The sequence below is a fragment of the Hordeum vulgare genome, chromosome 7H (genome assembly GCF_904849725.1).
Source record: "Hordeum vulgare subsp. vulgare chromosome 7H, MorexV3_pseudomolecules_assembly, whole genome shotgun sequence".
NCBI classification, from domain to species: Eukaryota; Viridiplantae; Streptophyta; class Magnoliopsida; order Poales; family Poaceae; genus Hordeum; species Hordeum vulgare.
In genome coordinates this window covers 530534574-530553687 of record NC_058524.1, presented here as the reverse complement: position 1 = coordinate 530553687, position 19114 = coordinate 530534574, and positions in this window count along the sequence as shown.

The window sequence follows — 19114 nt, the reverse complement described above, 5'->3', positions numbered from 1 at the left end:
CTATTCTTTCCGTTCAATCTTTCATAGAGTTCGTACTAGAATAACACCTTAAGATACATATCAACCAAGACCCTAATGTCACCTAGATACTCCATTGTCACCTCAAGTATTTGTGGGCATGATTATACGATATGCATCACACAATCTCAGAACCATCTATTCCACCATCACAGAGAACTTCAAAGAGTGCCCCGAAGTTTCTACCGGAGAGTCAAAACGTGTCCAACCCATATGCATAGGTTCCCAATGTCACGAAACCCGCAAGTTAATCACCAAAACATACATCGAGTACTCACATGAATATCCAAACGTGTGCCAACCCATATGCATAGGTTCCCAATGTCACAAACCCGCAAGTAGATTACCGCAGATAGACACGTGCAAGACATACATCAAGTGTTCTCAAAGACTCAATCCGATAAGATAACTTCAAAGGGGAAACTCAATTCATTACAAGAAGGGAGAGGGGGAAAACATCATAAGATCCAACTATAGTAGCAAAGACCAAGGTACATCGAGATCAAGACATCTCAAGAACACGAGAGAGAGAGATCAAACACATAGCTACTGGTACATACCCTCAGCCTGTCACACCCTGTTTTTCACCACCAATGTTTTAAGTTGCAAAAATCAGGGCTTGTTAAAACTTTTTCCAATGATGTTGTGAATGCTATGAATGCCTTGTATGAATGTATGCTTGTTTGCTTGTTGAACCAAACCCATGGCTAATTATTTATCTATTTAAAATGAATTTCCAAAACTCTATTCTTTGACATCAGATCACCTCTACCTTGCTTGGCTTACACTACTAGTTCCTGATGCCTAGCAGCACTCCCAACCAAAGTTGGTGATCTGAACTCAAATACTATTATGTTTTTCCAAAAAACATTATTTAATGATTTAAAACATTATTTTTCTATTTTAAATGAATGTCTGTTTCTAAGGCCAGGAATGATATTCCCACAAGGAAAAATGCTTCTCTGCCTTAGAAAATTCTGAGTAAATTCATGGAAACTCAGAAGGACATATATTTTCCATACATAACATTTTCAACCCTATTTTATATTAAAATTATTTGAGTAAAACCCTGAAAACCATTTCTGTCTGTTTTAACCTTTTGAGATATTTCCAAAGGAAATATTCTCAATAAAATCCCATTAAATTACAGGAGCCTCCCCAAGCCATATTTGGTGCCCCACATAAACTCTCACCTTGATACAAGTTGGGGAAGGTCACCAAATCAGCCTAAAACCCTCTCTGTCTAGAATAGAGTTGGAACAACTCTACATAGCAAAGTTTGTCCAATAGGGCTGAAACTTTGCAGGAGTGTTTTGCAACTCAAATGAGGACTCCACACCAAAAATGAGATTTGCTAGACTCTATTTAGTCACACTCCCTTTGGAGAAGACAGATCTGGCCACTTTCATGCATTTTCAAGTTTACAAAGCTAAACTTGTGCAATGGAGCTCAAAATTGGTGGAAGCCTCTACTTTAACCCCAAGACCAAAACGGTTAAGTTGCAGTTCTAGTGGTGGAGTGGAAGCACCCCAAACCACTGTCGAACACCTCATGACAGCAAGGTAAAAACCCACCTAGCCACTATTTTACCCAATGTGAGAGCCTCAAACTTGTTGTATTAGTGCCTCAGACCAACCTAAACACCTAGTCAACTGCCCCCTCCCAAGTTCAAAGCACAAGTGACAAAAACACCAATTTGTGCACAGATCAGGACTGGCAGCACTAGTAAACCATGCCCCCCTTGACCAGCCAGTGCTCTCACTAGCACAGAACGGCTAGATACACTCCCAGCAACACCCAAGACATGAGGGACACGTCTGAAGTGCCCCAGAGCGCGCCAGCATGCCGTGGCATGCCAAAACTGCGCTCTGGACGCGCTACAGAGAACAACCGAGAAGGGGACGACGCTCCCGGTCGGTTCCAACCTCCCCCGAAGTGTCCAAGATCTTCCCCGACAACCTCTTAGTGTAAAGCAGCCGCCAGGGACCCTCCTCCCCCGCTCTAGAGCTCGGGCGACGCGTGCCCGCGCGCACCCGACTCGGCCGAGCATGCACGGATGCTACAGCTCGACCCCACGCCCTCTCCCTCTACGGCCGATGCTTTAGAGCGTCCTAAACCACGTCCGGAGACCGTGGTTTCGCAGCCAGCTCCTCACTGTGCACGCACGCGCGCCACAGTGAGTCACCGACGCACCGAGTTCGGCTCACCGTCGCGAGCCTATAAATAGCCCCCCCGGCACCTCAGCACCCCTCCAACAGCCTCTGCACGACCACTAGCTCCCCCCTAGCCACGCAATCGAGCTCGTAGAGCACCGGTACTCGAGATCGACCGAGGCCCCTCCGCCTCGGAGCTCCGGCCGATCTCCGGCTACACACCGTCTCCTGCGACACTCGACCCACCAGAACACTCCCTCGACACCAGGAACCTTTCCTCCAATAGCCCCGAGATTTCCCGTGCCCCTAGCTATTAGTTCAACCGCATCCTAAAACTCCTCCGCCACGGCCACCTCGTCGCCGGCGACTCCAAGCCTCTCCGGCGCTATCCCGACCACCTGCAGGTAGACGGAGGCATGTTGAACCCTTTCCTGCCCTTAGCTAGGCCCATGGACGACGGTAGCCTCGCCGGCGTTCGTCTCCTCCTCCCTGGTTGGAGGTAGGGGAAGAACCCGACAGGTGGGCTCCACCTGTCGGCATCCTGGAGCTGCCCCACGCGCATCCACTGCCGCTGACTCCAGGGGACCGCACGTCAGGTTCAAACCTGGCTCGCGCGCGCCTGACAGCCTGCTGGCTGGCTGGGCTGGCCTGCTTCCCAGGCCAGGCTTGCCCTTTTCTTTTATTTTTTAAAAACCTGAGACTAAATGATTTTTTTGTAAAAATAACTATCTAGTGGAAAAATATGATTCTTCCACTGATATTTTTCTAAAAATGAGTAGTATTTGATTCTGCCATTGTTGGCATTTTTCAAAAGCACAATCTGTTTTATAATAATATAAAGGCATTAAAAGCAATAGTTTGTTTCTGTTTTGTAATTATTAAAAATGCCTTGCTAGTAAAAACAAAGAGAGGATATTTTTCAAAGTAACAACCTAATTTTTACCTAGATTTGCAACATTTTTAAAAATAGTTTGTGATCTGCTTTTGTGTGAGCTATTTCTTATTTATTCTATTCTTGAAGATAGAATTACCGAGTGACGAAGGATTCGGAGCGGAAGACCTCGAAGACCCAGGATACTTAGCTGACCAAGGCAAGCAGCCCTTTGACCATGACTTGAGCATATGAATTGATGGATGCTAGAATAGCAAGTACTTTTCCGTTGCATGTGATCACAATGTCGGTTCATCATTGGTGCGATGGTACCGAAGGCTTCTTCGAAGCACTTCCATGATGGTGATGTTATACATCTGGCTCCTCGGAGCACAAGCATGATGAGCTTGACCCTACCATCTATGAGGATCATGCTACTGTCATGTTGACTAGTAGAATTAAAGAACCATTGCATTGAGCTTGACCCTACCCCTTGAGGGTCATGCTAATACCATGTTGACAAGTAAAGATAGAAGCATATTATCATGACCATGATGATGAGTTAAATCAACAGTTTATGAAAACCCCGTCGGGTGCCACTAATGCCCGAGGGTGATGATGAGTTGGTGGTCACTTTTGGTGAAGTGATGCACCGGTGTTTTGTGTGAGTATGGTTTCGGAAAGGGGATTAGATTTATGATGTATCGACCGTCCCAACCTTACGAGTACAACCACGATACCCCTTTATGGGACGGGGCTTCGTTGATTACTCTGGTCGGTACTAGCAAAGAGCCACATTACTAGTGGCGAGAGTGATTGTCGTCACTCTCGTGATGGGGTCGTGCCAGGTTGGACGACTATGCCATTATTATGAGTTCCAGGCACACCGTTGGTCCCCGCATGGTTGATACTGTCCAGAGTAGGTGCTCGTAAGACGTACAACATGTGGGCTGGGTACCAATCGAGTGGACCTCTTTGTCTAGTATCGTCAGGGGAAAGATGATGATCGGGCACTTACCTCGGGTATATGTGATATACCGCGAGTCGTGGATGACACGGAAGTTTCCCGTTTCTCGTGGGTCCAGCGTACTACCTCTGCAGAGTGTAAACTATTTGAATAGCCCTGTCCACGGTCAAGGACAGTTGGGTAATCCTTCTTAAACTACGTCCTGATATTTCCGCATAAACCAAGTGTGATTGTGTGTGTGTGGTGTTAAAAAGGTGTTGTTATAATCATAATAATATGACCAAGTTCGGTGACTTGGCATATAGGGTAAACCCGGATGGTTTAACCCTCAGCTGATACATTGAGGTTATGACAAATCCGATGACTTGGCATATAGGGTGAACCCGGATGGTTCAACCCTTAGTAGATATGTTGATATCTGTAACCTGTTCTTCAAAAGTAATTCTTTAACCTGATGCATATTCATGATCATTCCACCCAGATGATTTATACTAGAAATGCATGATAGTGTTATCCTTCACTTTCATTGTTCATATCATGGGTTGTTTGCGAGTACATTCAAAGTACTCATTGGCTTGCCACTAGTTATATCATTGACCAGACAAGGAAGGACCGGAGTTTGGCGACGAGTACGTCTTCAGAGATGGACCTGCGATCTAAGACGCTTCCAAGTCAGAATGCCTGTCGGTGTAGGCTTGATGGCATGGGCTCCCGCTTAGCCCTTATGAGTTTCTGCTACCCGTTGTACCCGTTTTATTTGGCCTTAGTCCCTGTGTGTGAACCTGACCCTTCGGTCATTTGATGTAATATTCGGTATTTGGATGTAAGACTCTATTATTCAGTATCTGTGTTCAGTGAGCATTGATCCTTGGGATCACTGGGCACGGCGATCTCGACTCACCAGTTGGGGTCCCCACACAGCCCCGAGGGAGAACTGCTCCCTCCTCGTCATGGAGATCGCTGGGATAATGAAGATGGCCACCGGAGATGGATTCCCCCTCCGGTAGGATGGCGGAACGGGCTCCAGATTGGTTTTTGCTGGCTATAGAGGCTTGCGGCGGCGGAACTCCCGATCTAGGTTTCTTTCTCGGGGTTTCTGCATTTATAGGAATTTATGGCGGTGGAATTACATCGCTTGGGCCCACGAGGAGGTCACAAGCCTGGTAGGTGCGGCCTAGGGGGGGTTGCGCCTCCCGGGCTTGTGACTCCCTCGTGGCTCTTCTGGCCTTCTTCCAAACCTTCGGGGGTCTCTTTTGGTCCAAAAAAAATCATCGTAAAGTTTTATTCCATTTGGACTCCATCTGAAAAAGGGTCAAAGACACGGAAAAAAAAACAAAAACTGGCACTTGGCATTGAGTTAATAGGTTTGTCCCAAAAAAGATATAAAATAGCATATTCATGCATATAGAACATCAAAAGTTGACAAGATAATAGCATGGAACCATCAAAAATTATAGATACGTTGGGGACGTATCAAGCATCCCCAAGCTTAACTCCTGCTCGTCCTCGAGTAGGGAAGTGATAAAGACTGAATTTTTGATGTAGAATGCTACCTAACATATTTGCTCTTTGTAACTTATTTCTTGTGGCATGAATGTTCAGATCCGTAAGATTCAAAACAATAGTTTACTATTGACATGAAAACAATAATACTTCAAGCATACTAGCAAAGTGATCATGAACTTTTGAAATAACAAGGCCAAAGAAAGTTATCCCTACAAAATCATATAGTGTGGCTATGCTCCATCATCCCCACACAACAAATTTAAATCATGCACAACCCCAATATTGGCCAAGTAATTGTTTTTGCACTCTTACTTTCTCAAACTTTTTCAATTCTCACGTAATACATGAGCGTGAGCCATGGATATAGCACTATAGGTGGAATAGAGTGTGGTGGAGGTTGTGAGGCAAAAAGGAGGAGATGGTCACATTGACTCGGCGTATCAATGGGCTATGGAGATGCCCATCAATAGATATCAATGAGAGTGAGTAGGGATTGCCAAGCAACGGATGCACAAGAGCTATAAGTGTGTGAAAGCTCAAAAGGAAAACTAGTGGGTGTACACCCAACTTGCTTGCTCACGAAGACCTAGGGCAATTTTGAGGAAGCCCATCATTGGAATATACAAGCCAAGTTATATAATGAAAATTCCCACTAGTAAATGGAAGTGTCAAAACAAGAGACTCTCAATCATGAAGAACATGGTGCTATTTTGAAGCACAAGTGTGGAAAAGGATAGTAGCATTGTCCCTTCTCTCTTTTTCTCTCTTTTTTTTGTTTGGGCTCTTTATTTTTTTTATTTTTTTTGGTGGGCATCTTTGGCCTCTTTTTTCTCCACATGGGACAATGCTCTAATAATGATGATCATCACACTTTTATTTACTCACAGCTCAAAGCTTAGAACAATGATGACTCTATAGGAAATGCCTCCCGCAGTGTACTGGGATGTGCAACGATCTAGCTTGGCTTATGATGTCGAAACATCTCGCTACCTATCTTACGATAATGCAATGGTAATATGAGAGTGATGGCATAAGTCATGAGATAGAACGGTGGGAGTTGCATGGCAATATATCTCGAAATGGCTATGAAAATGCCATAGTAGGTAGGTATGGTAGCTGTTTTGAGGAAGGCATATGGTGGTTTTGTGTACCGGCGAGAATTGCACGACACTAGAGAGGCTAGCAATGGTGGAAGGTGAAAGTGCATCTATACCATGGACTCACATTAGTCATGAAGAACTCACATACTTATTGCAAAAGTTTTTATTAGTAATCGAAACAAAGTGCTAAACGCATACTCCTAGGGCAAGGGTTGCTAGGTGTTAACCATCGCCCGATCCCGACCGCAACACAAAGGATGACAATCAATAGATCAGTTATGCTCCGACTTCCTAACATAGCGGTTCACCTTACGTGCATGGTACGGGTATCACTAAGTTCAACACAAGTATTTCTAGATTCACAACACCCTACTAGCATAACTCTAATATTACCATATCCATATCACAAAACCAATTGAGAGGAATCAAACTTCTCTTACTAATCAATGCACATGAATATGAAGGTTTTTATCCTCTTTCGATGCCTATCATATTAGGACTAGATTCATAACCTAAGAAAGGTACCATGCTGTTTAAGACTCTCAAAATGATCTAAGTGAAGCACGAGAGTTCAACTAGTTCTATAAAATAGAACCATTGCAATGCTCTACAAAGATATAAGTGAAGCACTAGAGGAAAAGACAAACTACTCCAAAAGATATAAGTGAAGCTCAATGAGTAGTTGAATAAATATTTGGCTATGTGGAGACTCTCCCATCTAAGAATTTTAGATCCTAAGTACCTTATTCAAACAAAATAAAATGACGCTCCAAGCAAAACACATATCATGTGGTGAATAAAAATATAGCCCCAAGTAAAGTTACCGATGGATTGAAGACGAAAGAGGGGATGCCTTCACGGAGCATCCCCAAGCTTAGGCTTTTTGGTATCGTTGAATATGGCTTGGGATGCCTTGGGCATCCCCAAGCTTAGGCTCTTGCCACTCCTTGTTCCATAGTCCATCGAAACTCTACCAAAAACTTGAAAACTTCACTACACAAAACTTAACGGAACTTCGTGAGATGGGTTAGTATGATAACGAGCAAATCAATCACTTGGGTACTGTCAAAACAAGACTCATAATTATTTTCACACAATGCCTACTGTATCTTACTATTTCCACAATTTATATTAATCAAAATAATCTATGGAAATACCAAAACAAGCAAACTATGTATTGAAAACAGAATCTGTCAAATAACAGAACAGTCCGTAATGATATGAATGAGAACCATACTTGTGCACCTCCAAAAATTCTGAAACATTACTAAAATTAGGGAAATTTGCATATCAATCCGCAGCAAAAGGAATCAACTCAAAATGTTTCTTTGGATAGAAATCAAAAATAATTTCGTGAGCACAAAGTTTCTGTCTTTTTCAACATGATTGAACAACTATCACCAAAACCAATCATAAAGGTTCTACTTGGCACAAACACTAATTAAAACACAAAAAACACAATCATAACAGAATTATGATGGTGCGGACAAAGCAAAACAAAAAGCAAAAAGCAGAAAAAAATTCATTGGGTTGCCTCCCAACAAGCGCTATCGTTTAACGCCCTTAGCTAGGCATTGATTTCAATGATGCTCACATAAAGGTATGGGTTGAAACACAATGAGAGCTTCATGGAGCATATGGCTAGCACATTTAAGTCGAACCCACTTCCTATGCATAGGGATTTTGTGAAAGAACAACTTGTTGGAGCAAGAATCAACTAGCATAGGAAGGCAAAACAAGCATAGCTTCAAAAAATTCAACACATGGAGAGAAAGCTTGATACTATTGCAATAAGTAGAAGCATATGATCCTCTCTCATAGTAATTTTCAGTAGCATCATGAATGAATTCAACTATATAACCAGCACCTAAGGATTCCTTTTCATGATCTACGAGCATAGGAATTTTACTACTTGTCACGCCCAAGATGCGACCCTATCCTCAATTTGGCACGAGTGCCTCGTCAGGGATAGAAGCGCACCTCGTCGTGTCGCAAGAATGGATATTGTTACAAGTACATGTACTGAAAAGAAGAGATATATTTAAAGAATTAGCTTACACTCGCCACAAGCTACATCAGAGTCACAGCAGTACAATACATAATCATCGTGAAGAAGAGTCGGGTCCGACTACGGAGGAAAAGAAACGAGAAAAGAAGAACGACGTCCATCCTTGCTATCCCAGGATGCCGGCCTGGAACCCATCCTAGATAGATGAAGAAGAAGAAGAAGAAGCAACTCCAAATGAACAACCAAAGCGCTCGCATAAAGAAACCTTTACCTGTACCTGCAACTGGTGTTGTAGTAATCTGTGAGCCATACGGGACTCAACAATCTCATTTCCAAAGGTATCAAGACTAGCAAAGCTTAATGGGTGAGGTAAGGTTAAGTGGTGAGGTTGCAGCAGCGGCTAAGCATATGTGAGGTGGCTAAACTTACGAGTACAAGAAATAATAGGGGATGATCTACGCATAACGGACGTGACTACTGATGATCAAATGAATGATCCTGTACACCTACCTACGTTAGACATAACCCCACCATGTCCTCGATCGGAGAAGGAACTCACGAAAGAGACAGTCACGGTTACGCACACAGTTGGCATATTTTAATTAAGTTAACTTCAAGTTATCTAGAACCAGTGTTAAACAAAGTTTCCACGTTGCCACATAACCACGGGCACGGCTTTCCGAAAAGATTTAACATTGCAGGGGTGCTCCAACTAGTCCATCGCAAATTACCACAAGCCGCATAGAAATCCTCGATCACGAAGCTCGCGATCTCGTCGGACTCCTTAGTGGAAAACCTCAACTCTGAGATTACCCGAAGCATCACCGGAATCCCGATGCACAAGATATCTCGTCAAAGGTAAAACTAATCCAGCAAGGCCACCCGACGTGTCGACGATCCCGATAGGAGCCGCGTATCTCGTTCTCAGGACACGACGGATAAGCACAGCGTACGGTGGCCTGATAGAAATCTCCCAAGTTTCCCTGGGTTGGCCCCGCAAACGGCTCTAGTTTTGGACCAACACCATCAGCACTGGCCCCCCTGTATTATGTAGAATTACTCCTCGGGTAGCGCTAACTCCCTATGCATTTAAGTACTATCAGAATTATTATGTTGGACAAATAGTACCAATGTTGGGCCTTGCCAGACCAGCTTTAATTTAAAACGAATTATCAAGGGGGTCCCCATAACCACCCCGATCGTGTTAGGAGCGCTCAATTATGGAACATGACACCGGTAGCCGAAACTAAGGGGGCAAAGGTGGAACAAAACACCAGGCTAGAAAGGCCGAGCCTTCCACCTTTTACCAAGTATATAGGTGCATTAAATTAAATAGCAATAATATGGTGATATAACAAGGAACCCATGTTATTACATGGAAGCAACTGCACCTGCAACTAGAAATGCTAACAACATGGTTAAGCAAGCGGTAACATAGCCAATCAGTGGTTTGCTAGGTTGAACAGGTTGAAGGTTTCATGGCATTGTTGAGAGGCTGATATTTAACATGTGGTAGGCAACGAGGCATAACCGATAGCATCGAAATAACTAACATGGCAATGATAGTAATGGTATCTGGGGAAATGGTCATCTTGCCTGAGATCCCGCTTGCAAGAAGAATGACACCATGAAGCAGACGAACTGATGTAGTCGAACGGGTCCTCACAATCCGACATGCTTGCGAAACTCTATCGAGATGGAGGAAACCGGAAACAAGCATCAACACACGAGATTCACCACACGATGCACAACACAAATGATGCACGAGCAACTGAACACATGCAAGACACGGCATGACAATTCACAAGACTCAAACACTACACAGTAAGTGAAGTTCAATATGCAGCGAGTTGCATATTTACGAAACTCCACGTTTATTTATTTAGTTCTATCCCGTTTAGGTACACGGCAATATTAAATGTGGTTAACCAAGGCAATAGGTGAAGCGTAATTAAACTACCTATCTAGGCATTTTAAATGAGGTCGGAAATGACATATAGCACCTCCGAAACGACCTCACAAGTTAAATTACAATTCTGTCCAGATCTGAACTAACACATTTAATTGGTTGTTAAACAGCAAAACAAATACGTTCACGTGATTTTACGCATCTTTACAAGCAATTTACACAAAGAGATCGTCTCCAGCGGAGCTACGGATCAAAAGATACAAGCTCCGCAAGATATGATGGCATAAATGCAATGTGTGCCACGACGGTCACGAGCACTTCAAAACATACAACCAGCAAGCGAAAATGAAACTACACGAGATTCTAACCAAGTTTCATATAGGACACGACCAAAACGGAGCTACGGATCAAGAACTACGAGCGAACTAACTTGCTCAAAAGCTAAAACTAATTGCACAGAAAAATCCTAGGATTTTTCTACCCCGAAAACATATAAAACATGTGGGGTTGCACAACAATAATTTCACCACACGTAAATGCGAGAATATGTCCTAAACACGGAAAATAAACTAGAGGCAAATCCCTACACGCAAAAATCCTAATGACTACTCTAAAATACATGGCAAAGGGGTTCCTAAACCATGGACATTTTATCTAAGGCATTCGAGCTATTCGAACACGCGCGGAAAATAAATGCGGGCACTATCCTATTGAGACAGCACATAAATCTACGCATACGGCATGCTAAACGACGTCAAACAAATATGCAAGTTATAAATTCGGATTCTACGCGAAAATCTACACCAAAACCATATACAACTCATCGCGATCCGACTAACAGTTTAAAAGATACTGACGTTTTTATATCGCCTATTTTCTGGAATTTTAAATAATTCCGAATAAACCTAATTTAGCTAACAGGCCGAACTAAGGCGCAAGATAACTACAGAGCGCTGGGCGAGAAATAGGGAACAGGGGGGAAGGGAGGCTCACCTTGGGACGGATTGGACCGGCCTGGGCGCTGGAGAGGCCCGGCTTGGGCCGGCTCGCGACCTCGGCCAGCTCGGGGCGCTGGCCGACTGGGCCGGACGCGGGGTGGGGCCAAAGAGGCGCAGGCGAGCGCTGCACTCATCGGGCGGCTCGTTCCCTCGACCAGGAGGTGCTGGCGGCGGCGGTTGTAGCCGGAGGCGGGGAAGACGCGGGGGGAAAGCGAGGCTCCGGCGGCGGGGTCGACCGAATCCGGGCGGACCGAACCGGGAGGAGGTTCGCCGGCGGTGGGGTTGCAGGTTGAGACCGGCGCCATGGATCCCCTGCGGGACAGAGCGAGGAAGAAGAAGTGAGAGGGAGGCCGAGATAGGGAGGAAGAGGGTGGTGGGATCGACCCGGTGGTCGCCGGTGGCGGGATCTCGCCGGAGTGGCGCAGCGGCGGGGCCGGGCAGGGTTGGCGGGGCACGGTTGGCTTGGCGGCGCGAGGCTCGGCGGCGGGGCAAGCGGGTAGAGCTCGGGCAGGGAGGCCGGCTGCTCGCCAGATGGGCTCGGCGGTCCGGTCGCGGGCTCGGCGGGGCCGGCAGCTAGGACGGAGAGAGAGCGAGAGAGGCTGAGGAGGACAGAGAGAGGGCAGATTAGGGTTTCGGGGCATGGTTTTCGAGGAGAGGGGGGTTTGGTGCCTCAAAAAATAGGAGGGGTCTATTTATAGACAAAAAGGGGGGGCACGTTTACTGGAATTTCGTTCCAGATCCAACCGTGCGGTCGGATTCGAACGATTCCGCAAGCGGGAACGGGTACGTGGCTCTGAAGAGTGGTTTATCAGAGATGAGAGGGAAAACGGGCGACGCGGCAACGATTTTTAAAACACCGATAACCGTCCGACGGTAGACCGAATACGGTGCCGCTACGGTCGACCATTCGGGTACCAGACGGACTCCGATCACGACGAAATTCGACAGGTGGTCTAGCTATATTGAAATAAGACCGCACGTCAAATCTCAACCCGATCAGAGAAAGTTTTACGCACAGTTTTGAAAACAAGGTTTGATGATGCCGCGGGCACGTGCGAGTACGGTTGGGCTCAGAACGGACAACGACGTGAACCGGCAACTAACAACGGATGCAAGTTTTGAAAACTAGCGGCAACGAAGATGCCGATGCAATGCAAATGATGCGAATGATGTGATGATTATGCGACAAAAGAAAATAGACACACGACGAAAACGGAATAGAAAGGGAATCTTCTAGAACGTCGGCATCGGGCTGTCACAACTCTCCTACACTACAAGAGGATCTCGCACCGAGATCCAAGAATGAAAGGGGGAGAGGATGAGAAAGAACAAGAGGTAAAAACTTAGTCGCTTCTTTGACAAACGAGTGAAACCAACGATCCTTGAAGGTTGCAAAGAGATAGGAATGATATGAGAAACAAGCAAGAATTCACGGAAAATTTCGGCAGCACTTCGATAGGAAAATGGGACAAAAAATTCGATAAGATGGAAGAAATAGAATATTCACAGCCAACAACTAAATATAACAAGGGAACCCCATGATCTTGGTAGAACAACATAATAGACCCAAAAGAGCAACATCACAATGCCTCCGGAACAATAGAATAGGAACTAGCTCAAACGGAGTAAAAGAATGAACAAAAGAATGACAACTACTATCTCAAATGAACTTGACAAGCACCCTTGCGAGAAGAATTGAACGGAGTTGTTGGAAAAACAACAACGAAAAGAACAAGACAGTAGTGGGCGTATGGAAACCTTTTCAAACTAATGAAGTGACAACCAGCCAATAACAGAAACAAGGATTGATTGGGAGAAACAAGATATGAACAATTTCTTACACCAAGATGATACATTGAGAAGTTGGATTAACGACAAGCACCATAATAGCAACAATCCATAGGAAAAGCTTTAGGTGAAATCCCAAACCAAGATAGCTCAATGAAGAAATCATGGGTTGAAAATATCTCATGATCATTGAATTGGTGGGTTTAATTATCTAGTTCTTGAAAGGGAAACTCTTCGAGGCTCCTACACTAACAAGAATGCTATAATACCACCTCAAAGGATAAAGGAAGAACAATTGTACATAAAAATGCAACAGAAAGGATACTTGAGGTTCTCCAACAAGAATCTTGAAGAACACTTTGAGAATGAATTGATATCATGAGCCGCTCTGAAAGAAGAATTCAGATTACTATGAACAAGAATAAGAATTATGTTATGCTTATCCTTCATCAAGTTTAATTAATGAGAAGCAACGGATTTAGCATACCACTTATTCTTCTTGAAAGAACCTTGAAGAGATAGAGAGATAAGCACCACTTGAAGCATAATTGAATGAAGCACCGGCAAGAATTCACAATTGAATGGGAACACCACAAATTAATGGAGATACAAGAGAATGAAGAGATCATGAGCCACCTAACAAAAAACTTGAACAAGGCGCTGGAATAACCAAGAGACAAACGAAGATACAACAAATGAGAAGAATTGAGGATGAAAGCTGAAAGCTGAGAACGAAGAATCTTCTGAAATGATGGCCTTCGGAGGAATGAGAAATGAACACAACACAGAAATGCACCGGATAACAAGAAAGGGGTTACTCGTAATTGGCAACAATTAAAATGATGGCACAAAGCTGAAATGATGAATCTCCAAGAAATGGACCAAGATTTGAGAGAAACACTCCTTCGGTCTACCAAGTTGAAAAAGATGACAAGAAAAACAACACCAAGAATACTGAGACACTCCGGAAAAAAGAAGAATGCAAGGTTGAGCCAAATATGAGAATTAATTCGAATAGATCTTGAAGAAGGGATATGACAGATGAAATTCATACTTACGTCATAGTTGAAAAGAATTAATGATCTTCGGGAAAAGATTAAAAGCGCCAGGAAAGATCCTGGGAAAGAACCTGTGGGTTATGGGCCCACTCAAAGAAACCACCATAGAAAAGGTTGCTCAAAAAGAGAGATATTGCACCGGTACAAATGAAACTAGATGAGGTTAGCACCCCGAAATAATTAAAGAATTGAAAACAAGAAACTTCTGAGATAACTTCAACGCTTCAGATAGAATAGAGATAACTGAATAAACAAGATAGGTTGATAAGAATCTCCAACATGGGAAAGAATTTAAAGGATGAAAATGATAAGAGGAACACGGATAACTGAATTGATTTCACCGAAAAAGATTATAGGATTGAATAAATATGAACACGAAGCTCCTGAGAACCTTCACAATGAATCACCGGCTAAGAGAGAAAAGAACAGATAGCGAAACCAACAATGAAATGAAATGCACTTGGATGAAATCCAATCACTGAAGAAAAGGGCGGGAGGGCTGGGAAAAACAAAGACGACTTGGGACAGATGAGATGAACTCCAGAATAAAATGAGAGAATGATCTTGCAAAATTATAGAGGATAGAATACACTTGGCGAGAAACACACCGGTTGAATGGAATTGATACGACAACTCCGGTAGACAAGAATTGAAAAGAAAAGTTGATTAAGCAAAAGGATTAATACTCTCATAAAAATATGAGAACACCACTTAGGAAAGATCTGAAATCACCACTTCACATCGAAGCAACTTGAATTACCATATTCCAACAAAACAAGGATGCCGCTTGCAATTAGCCAGAACAAACTCATGAGAAAGATTTCCGTTCGGTATGTTCGTGGACAGGATCGCACGGGCTCGAACCTTACAGTAGCCATCAAGTGCAAGGCAGTGCACCCGACATACGAAGCGTCCCCGAGTCGTAACAAGCTACAAGGACTCTTTAAGACACAACGTGAACCACTGTAAGTCGACCGCCAACAAACGAATCCACTAGATGTCGAACCCCAACCTAACATCATGCATTTATTGGAAGATTGTCCTATAAGCAACTACTTGAATTCCCACCTAAGAATTCCCGAAATATCTGGTCATGCAATCTGGTACACGGATACAAGGAGTAATATCACACAACTCCTATACTAACCCGTCACCTGTATCACATCCGCCAACACAAAACCAGAATCTCGGACCTTCATCTACTACAGACCCTCGTGATCACAACGATGCAAAGTATGGCAGTACTCCCGAACAATCTGCATCAGTACTGGGGACATCGGGGTTATCTCGCCACTACTAGTATTGAAGAAATTACGAACATCCTTCATTCTGAGATACTAAGAAATCTGAATGATAACGATGTGCTCAAGAATCACCTGGAGCTCAACTCCCCGGAAGAAATCAAGTCAGACAGGAGGCACCAAGACAGAACTCCGTCACATCGGCATCATATAGATTCCAAAAATATCCGCGTGATCCTAAAAAAAATTTGAGTGAGAAAAGGAGTAGAATTAAAATATTACATCAAGATTCCTCACCAGAGCATAGAATAGGAGAAAAAAGAATCCTACTCTCCGATATATAACTAGACTCAAAGCAGTTTTTCACTAGACTCGACTCGGCCAAGTTCGATCAATCAAGGGGGGTCCTAGGTCGGTACTGCTCTGATACCAACTTGTCACACCCAAGACGCGATCCTATCCTCAATTTGGCACGATGGCCTCGTTAGGGATAGAAGCGCATCTCGTCGTGTCGCAAGAATGGATATCGTTACATGTACATGTACTGAGAAGAAGAGATATATTTATAGAATTGGCTTACACTCGCCACAAGCTACATCAGAGTCACAACAGTACAATACATAATCATCATGAAGAAGAGGAGGGTGCGACTACAGACGAAAACAAATGAGAAAAGAAGAATGACGTCCATCCTTGCTATCCGAGGCTGCCGGCCTGGAACCCATCCTAGATAGATGAAGAAGAAGAAGAAGAAGAAGCAACTCCAAATGAACAACCAACGCGCTCGTGTCAAGAAACCTTTACCTGTACCTGCAACTGGTGTTGTAGTAATCTATGAGCCACAGGGGACTCAGCAATCTCATTTCCAAAGGTATCAAAACTAGCAAAGCTTAATGGGTGAGGTAAGGTTAAGTGGTGAGGTTGCATCAGCGGCTAAGCATATAGGAGGTGGCTAAACTTACGAGTACAAGAAATAAGAGGGGATGATCTACGCATAACGGACGTGACTACTCATGATCAAATGAATGATCCTATACACCTACCTACGTCAGACATAACCCCACCGTGTCCTCGATCGGAGAATGAACTCACAAAAGAGACAGTCACGGTGACACACATAGTTGGCATATTTTAATTAAGTTAACTTCAAGTTATCTAGAACCAGTGTTAAACAAAGTTTCCACATTGCCACATAACCACGGGCACGGCTTTCTGAAAAGATTTAACCCTGCAGGGGTGCTCCAACTAGCCCATCACAAATTACCACAAGCCGCACAGAAATCCTCGATCACGAAGCTCGCGATCTCGTCGGACTCATTAGTGGAAAACCTCAACTCTGAGATTACCCAAAGCATCACCGGAATCCCGATGCACAAGATATCTCGTCAAAGGTAAAACTAATCTAGCAAGGCCACCCGATGTGTCGACGATCCCGATAGGAGCCGCGTATCTCGTTCTCAGGACACGACGGATAAGCACAGCGTACGGTGGCCTGATAGAAATCTCCCAAGTTGCCCTGGGTTGGTCCCGCAAACGGCTCTAGTTTTGGACCTCCTGTATTATGTAGAATTACTCCTCGGGTAGCGCTAACTCCCTATGCATTTCAGTACTATCAGAACTATTATGTTGGGAAAATAGTACCAATGTTGGGCCTTGCCAGACCAGCTTTAATCTAAAACGAATTATCAAGGGGGTCCCCATAACAACCCCGATCGTGTTAGGAGCGCTCAATTATGGAACATAACACCGGTAGCCGAAACTAAGGGGGCAAAGGTGGAACAAAACACCAAGCTAGAAAGGCCGAGCCTTCCACCTTTTACCAAGTATATAGGTGCATTAAATTAAATAGCAATAATATGGTGATATAACAAGGAACCCATGTTATTACATAGAAGCAACTGCACTTGCGACTAGCAACGCTAACAACATGGTTAAGCAAGCGGTAACATAGCCAATCAGTGGTTTGCTAGGTTGAACAGGTTGAAGGTTTCATGGCATTGTTGAGAGGCTGATATTTAACATGTGGTAGGCAACGAGACATAATCGATAGCATCGAAATAAATAGCATGGCAATGATAGTAATAGTATCTCGGGAAATGGTCATCTTGCATGAGATCCCGCTTGGAAGAAGAATGACTCCGTGAAGCAGACGAACCGATGTAGTCGAACGGGTCCTCACAATCTGACACGCTTGCGGAACTCTATCGAGACGGAGGAAACCGGAAACAAGCTTCAACACACTAGATTCACCACACGATGCACAACACAAATGATGCATGAGCAGCTGAACACATGCAAGACACGGCATGACAATTCACAACACTCAAACACTACACATTAAGTGAAGTTCAATATGCAACGAGTTGCATATTGACGAAACTTCATGTTTATTTATTTAGTTCTATCCCGTTCAGGTACACGGCAATATTAAATGTGGTTAACCAAGGCAAGAGGTGAAGTGTAATTAAACTACCTATCTAGGCATTTTAAATGAGGTCGGAAATGACATATAGGACCTCCGAAACGACCTCACAAGTTAAATTACAATTCTGTCCAGATCTGAACTAAAACATATAATTGGTTGTTAAACAGCAAAACAAATACGTTCATGTGATTCTACGCATCTTTACAAGCAATTTACACATAGAGATCATCTCCAATAGAGCTACGGATCAAAAGATACAAGCTCCGCAAGATATGATGGCATGAATGCAATATGTGTGCAACGACGGTCACGAGCACTTCAAAACATACAAGCAGCAAGAGAAAATGAAACTACACGAGATTCTAAGCAAGTTTCATATAGGACACGGCCAAAACGGAGCTACGGATCAAAAACTACGAGCCAAACAAGAAATCACTACAATCTGCAAAAATCAGCCACATAGCATTTTCTACGCCCCACAACTACGAGCTACACAAATCCTATATACTCAACCAAGTCATGACAGGAAAGAGGGTAAGAATCACTACAACATACAACCAACAACAACTAGCATGGAATCATGGATCACTAGGGAAAGAAGTCACAAAATGGCTTCTCACACACAATTTCAGACTTAGTGAAAATAGTAGTTTATGAAGCTGCAGTTTTCGATCTGAAGGCATATTGACAGTAGCAAAACCATAAGCTACAGGACTCCAAAAGGCATGAAAATTCACAAAATGCTAGAGAATCACAAGGTCTACAACTAAATCCATTTCACCAACCTCAAAAGAACTACAGGTCACGAGATAGAAGCAAGACAAGACAACAACAAAATATAATAGATTTCAGACTTAGAAATATTTCAGCATCTCTAAAACATCACTATTTCCTAGCAAGTAAAGAACAACCAAAGCACACCTAAACATGGATTTCTATTGCAACTAAAATTACTAGGGCCTAGACTAAACATCAAAGATCAACTCTCTAGTTGACAACTTAATCAAACGAAGCACGGAATAAATCCTACGAAGTAAACAAAAAGGCAACATAACAAAATATCGCGCGAACT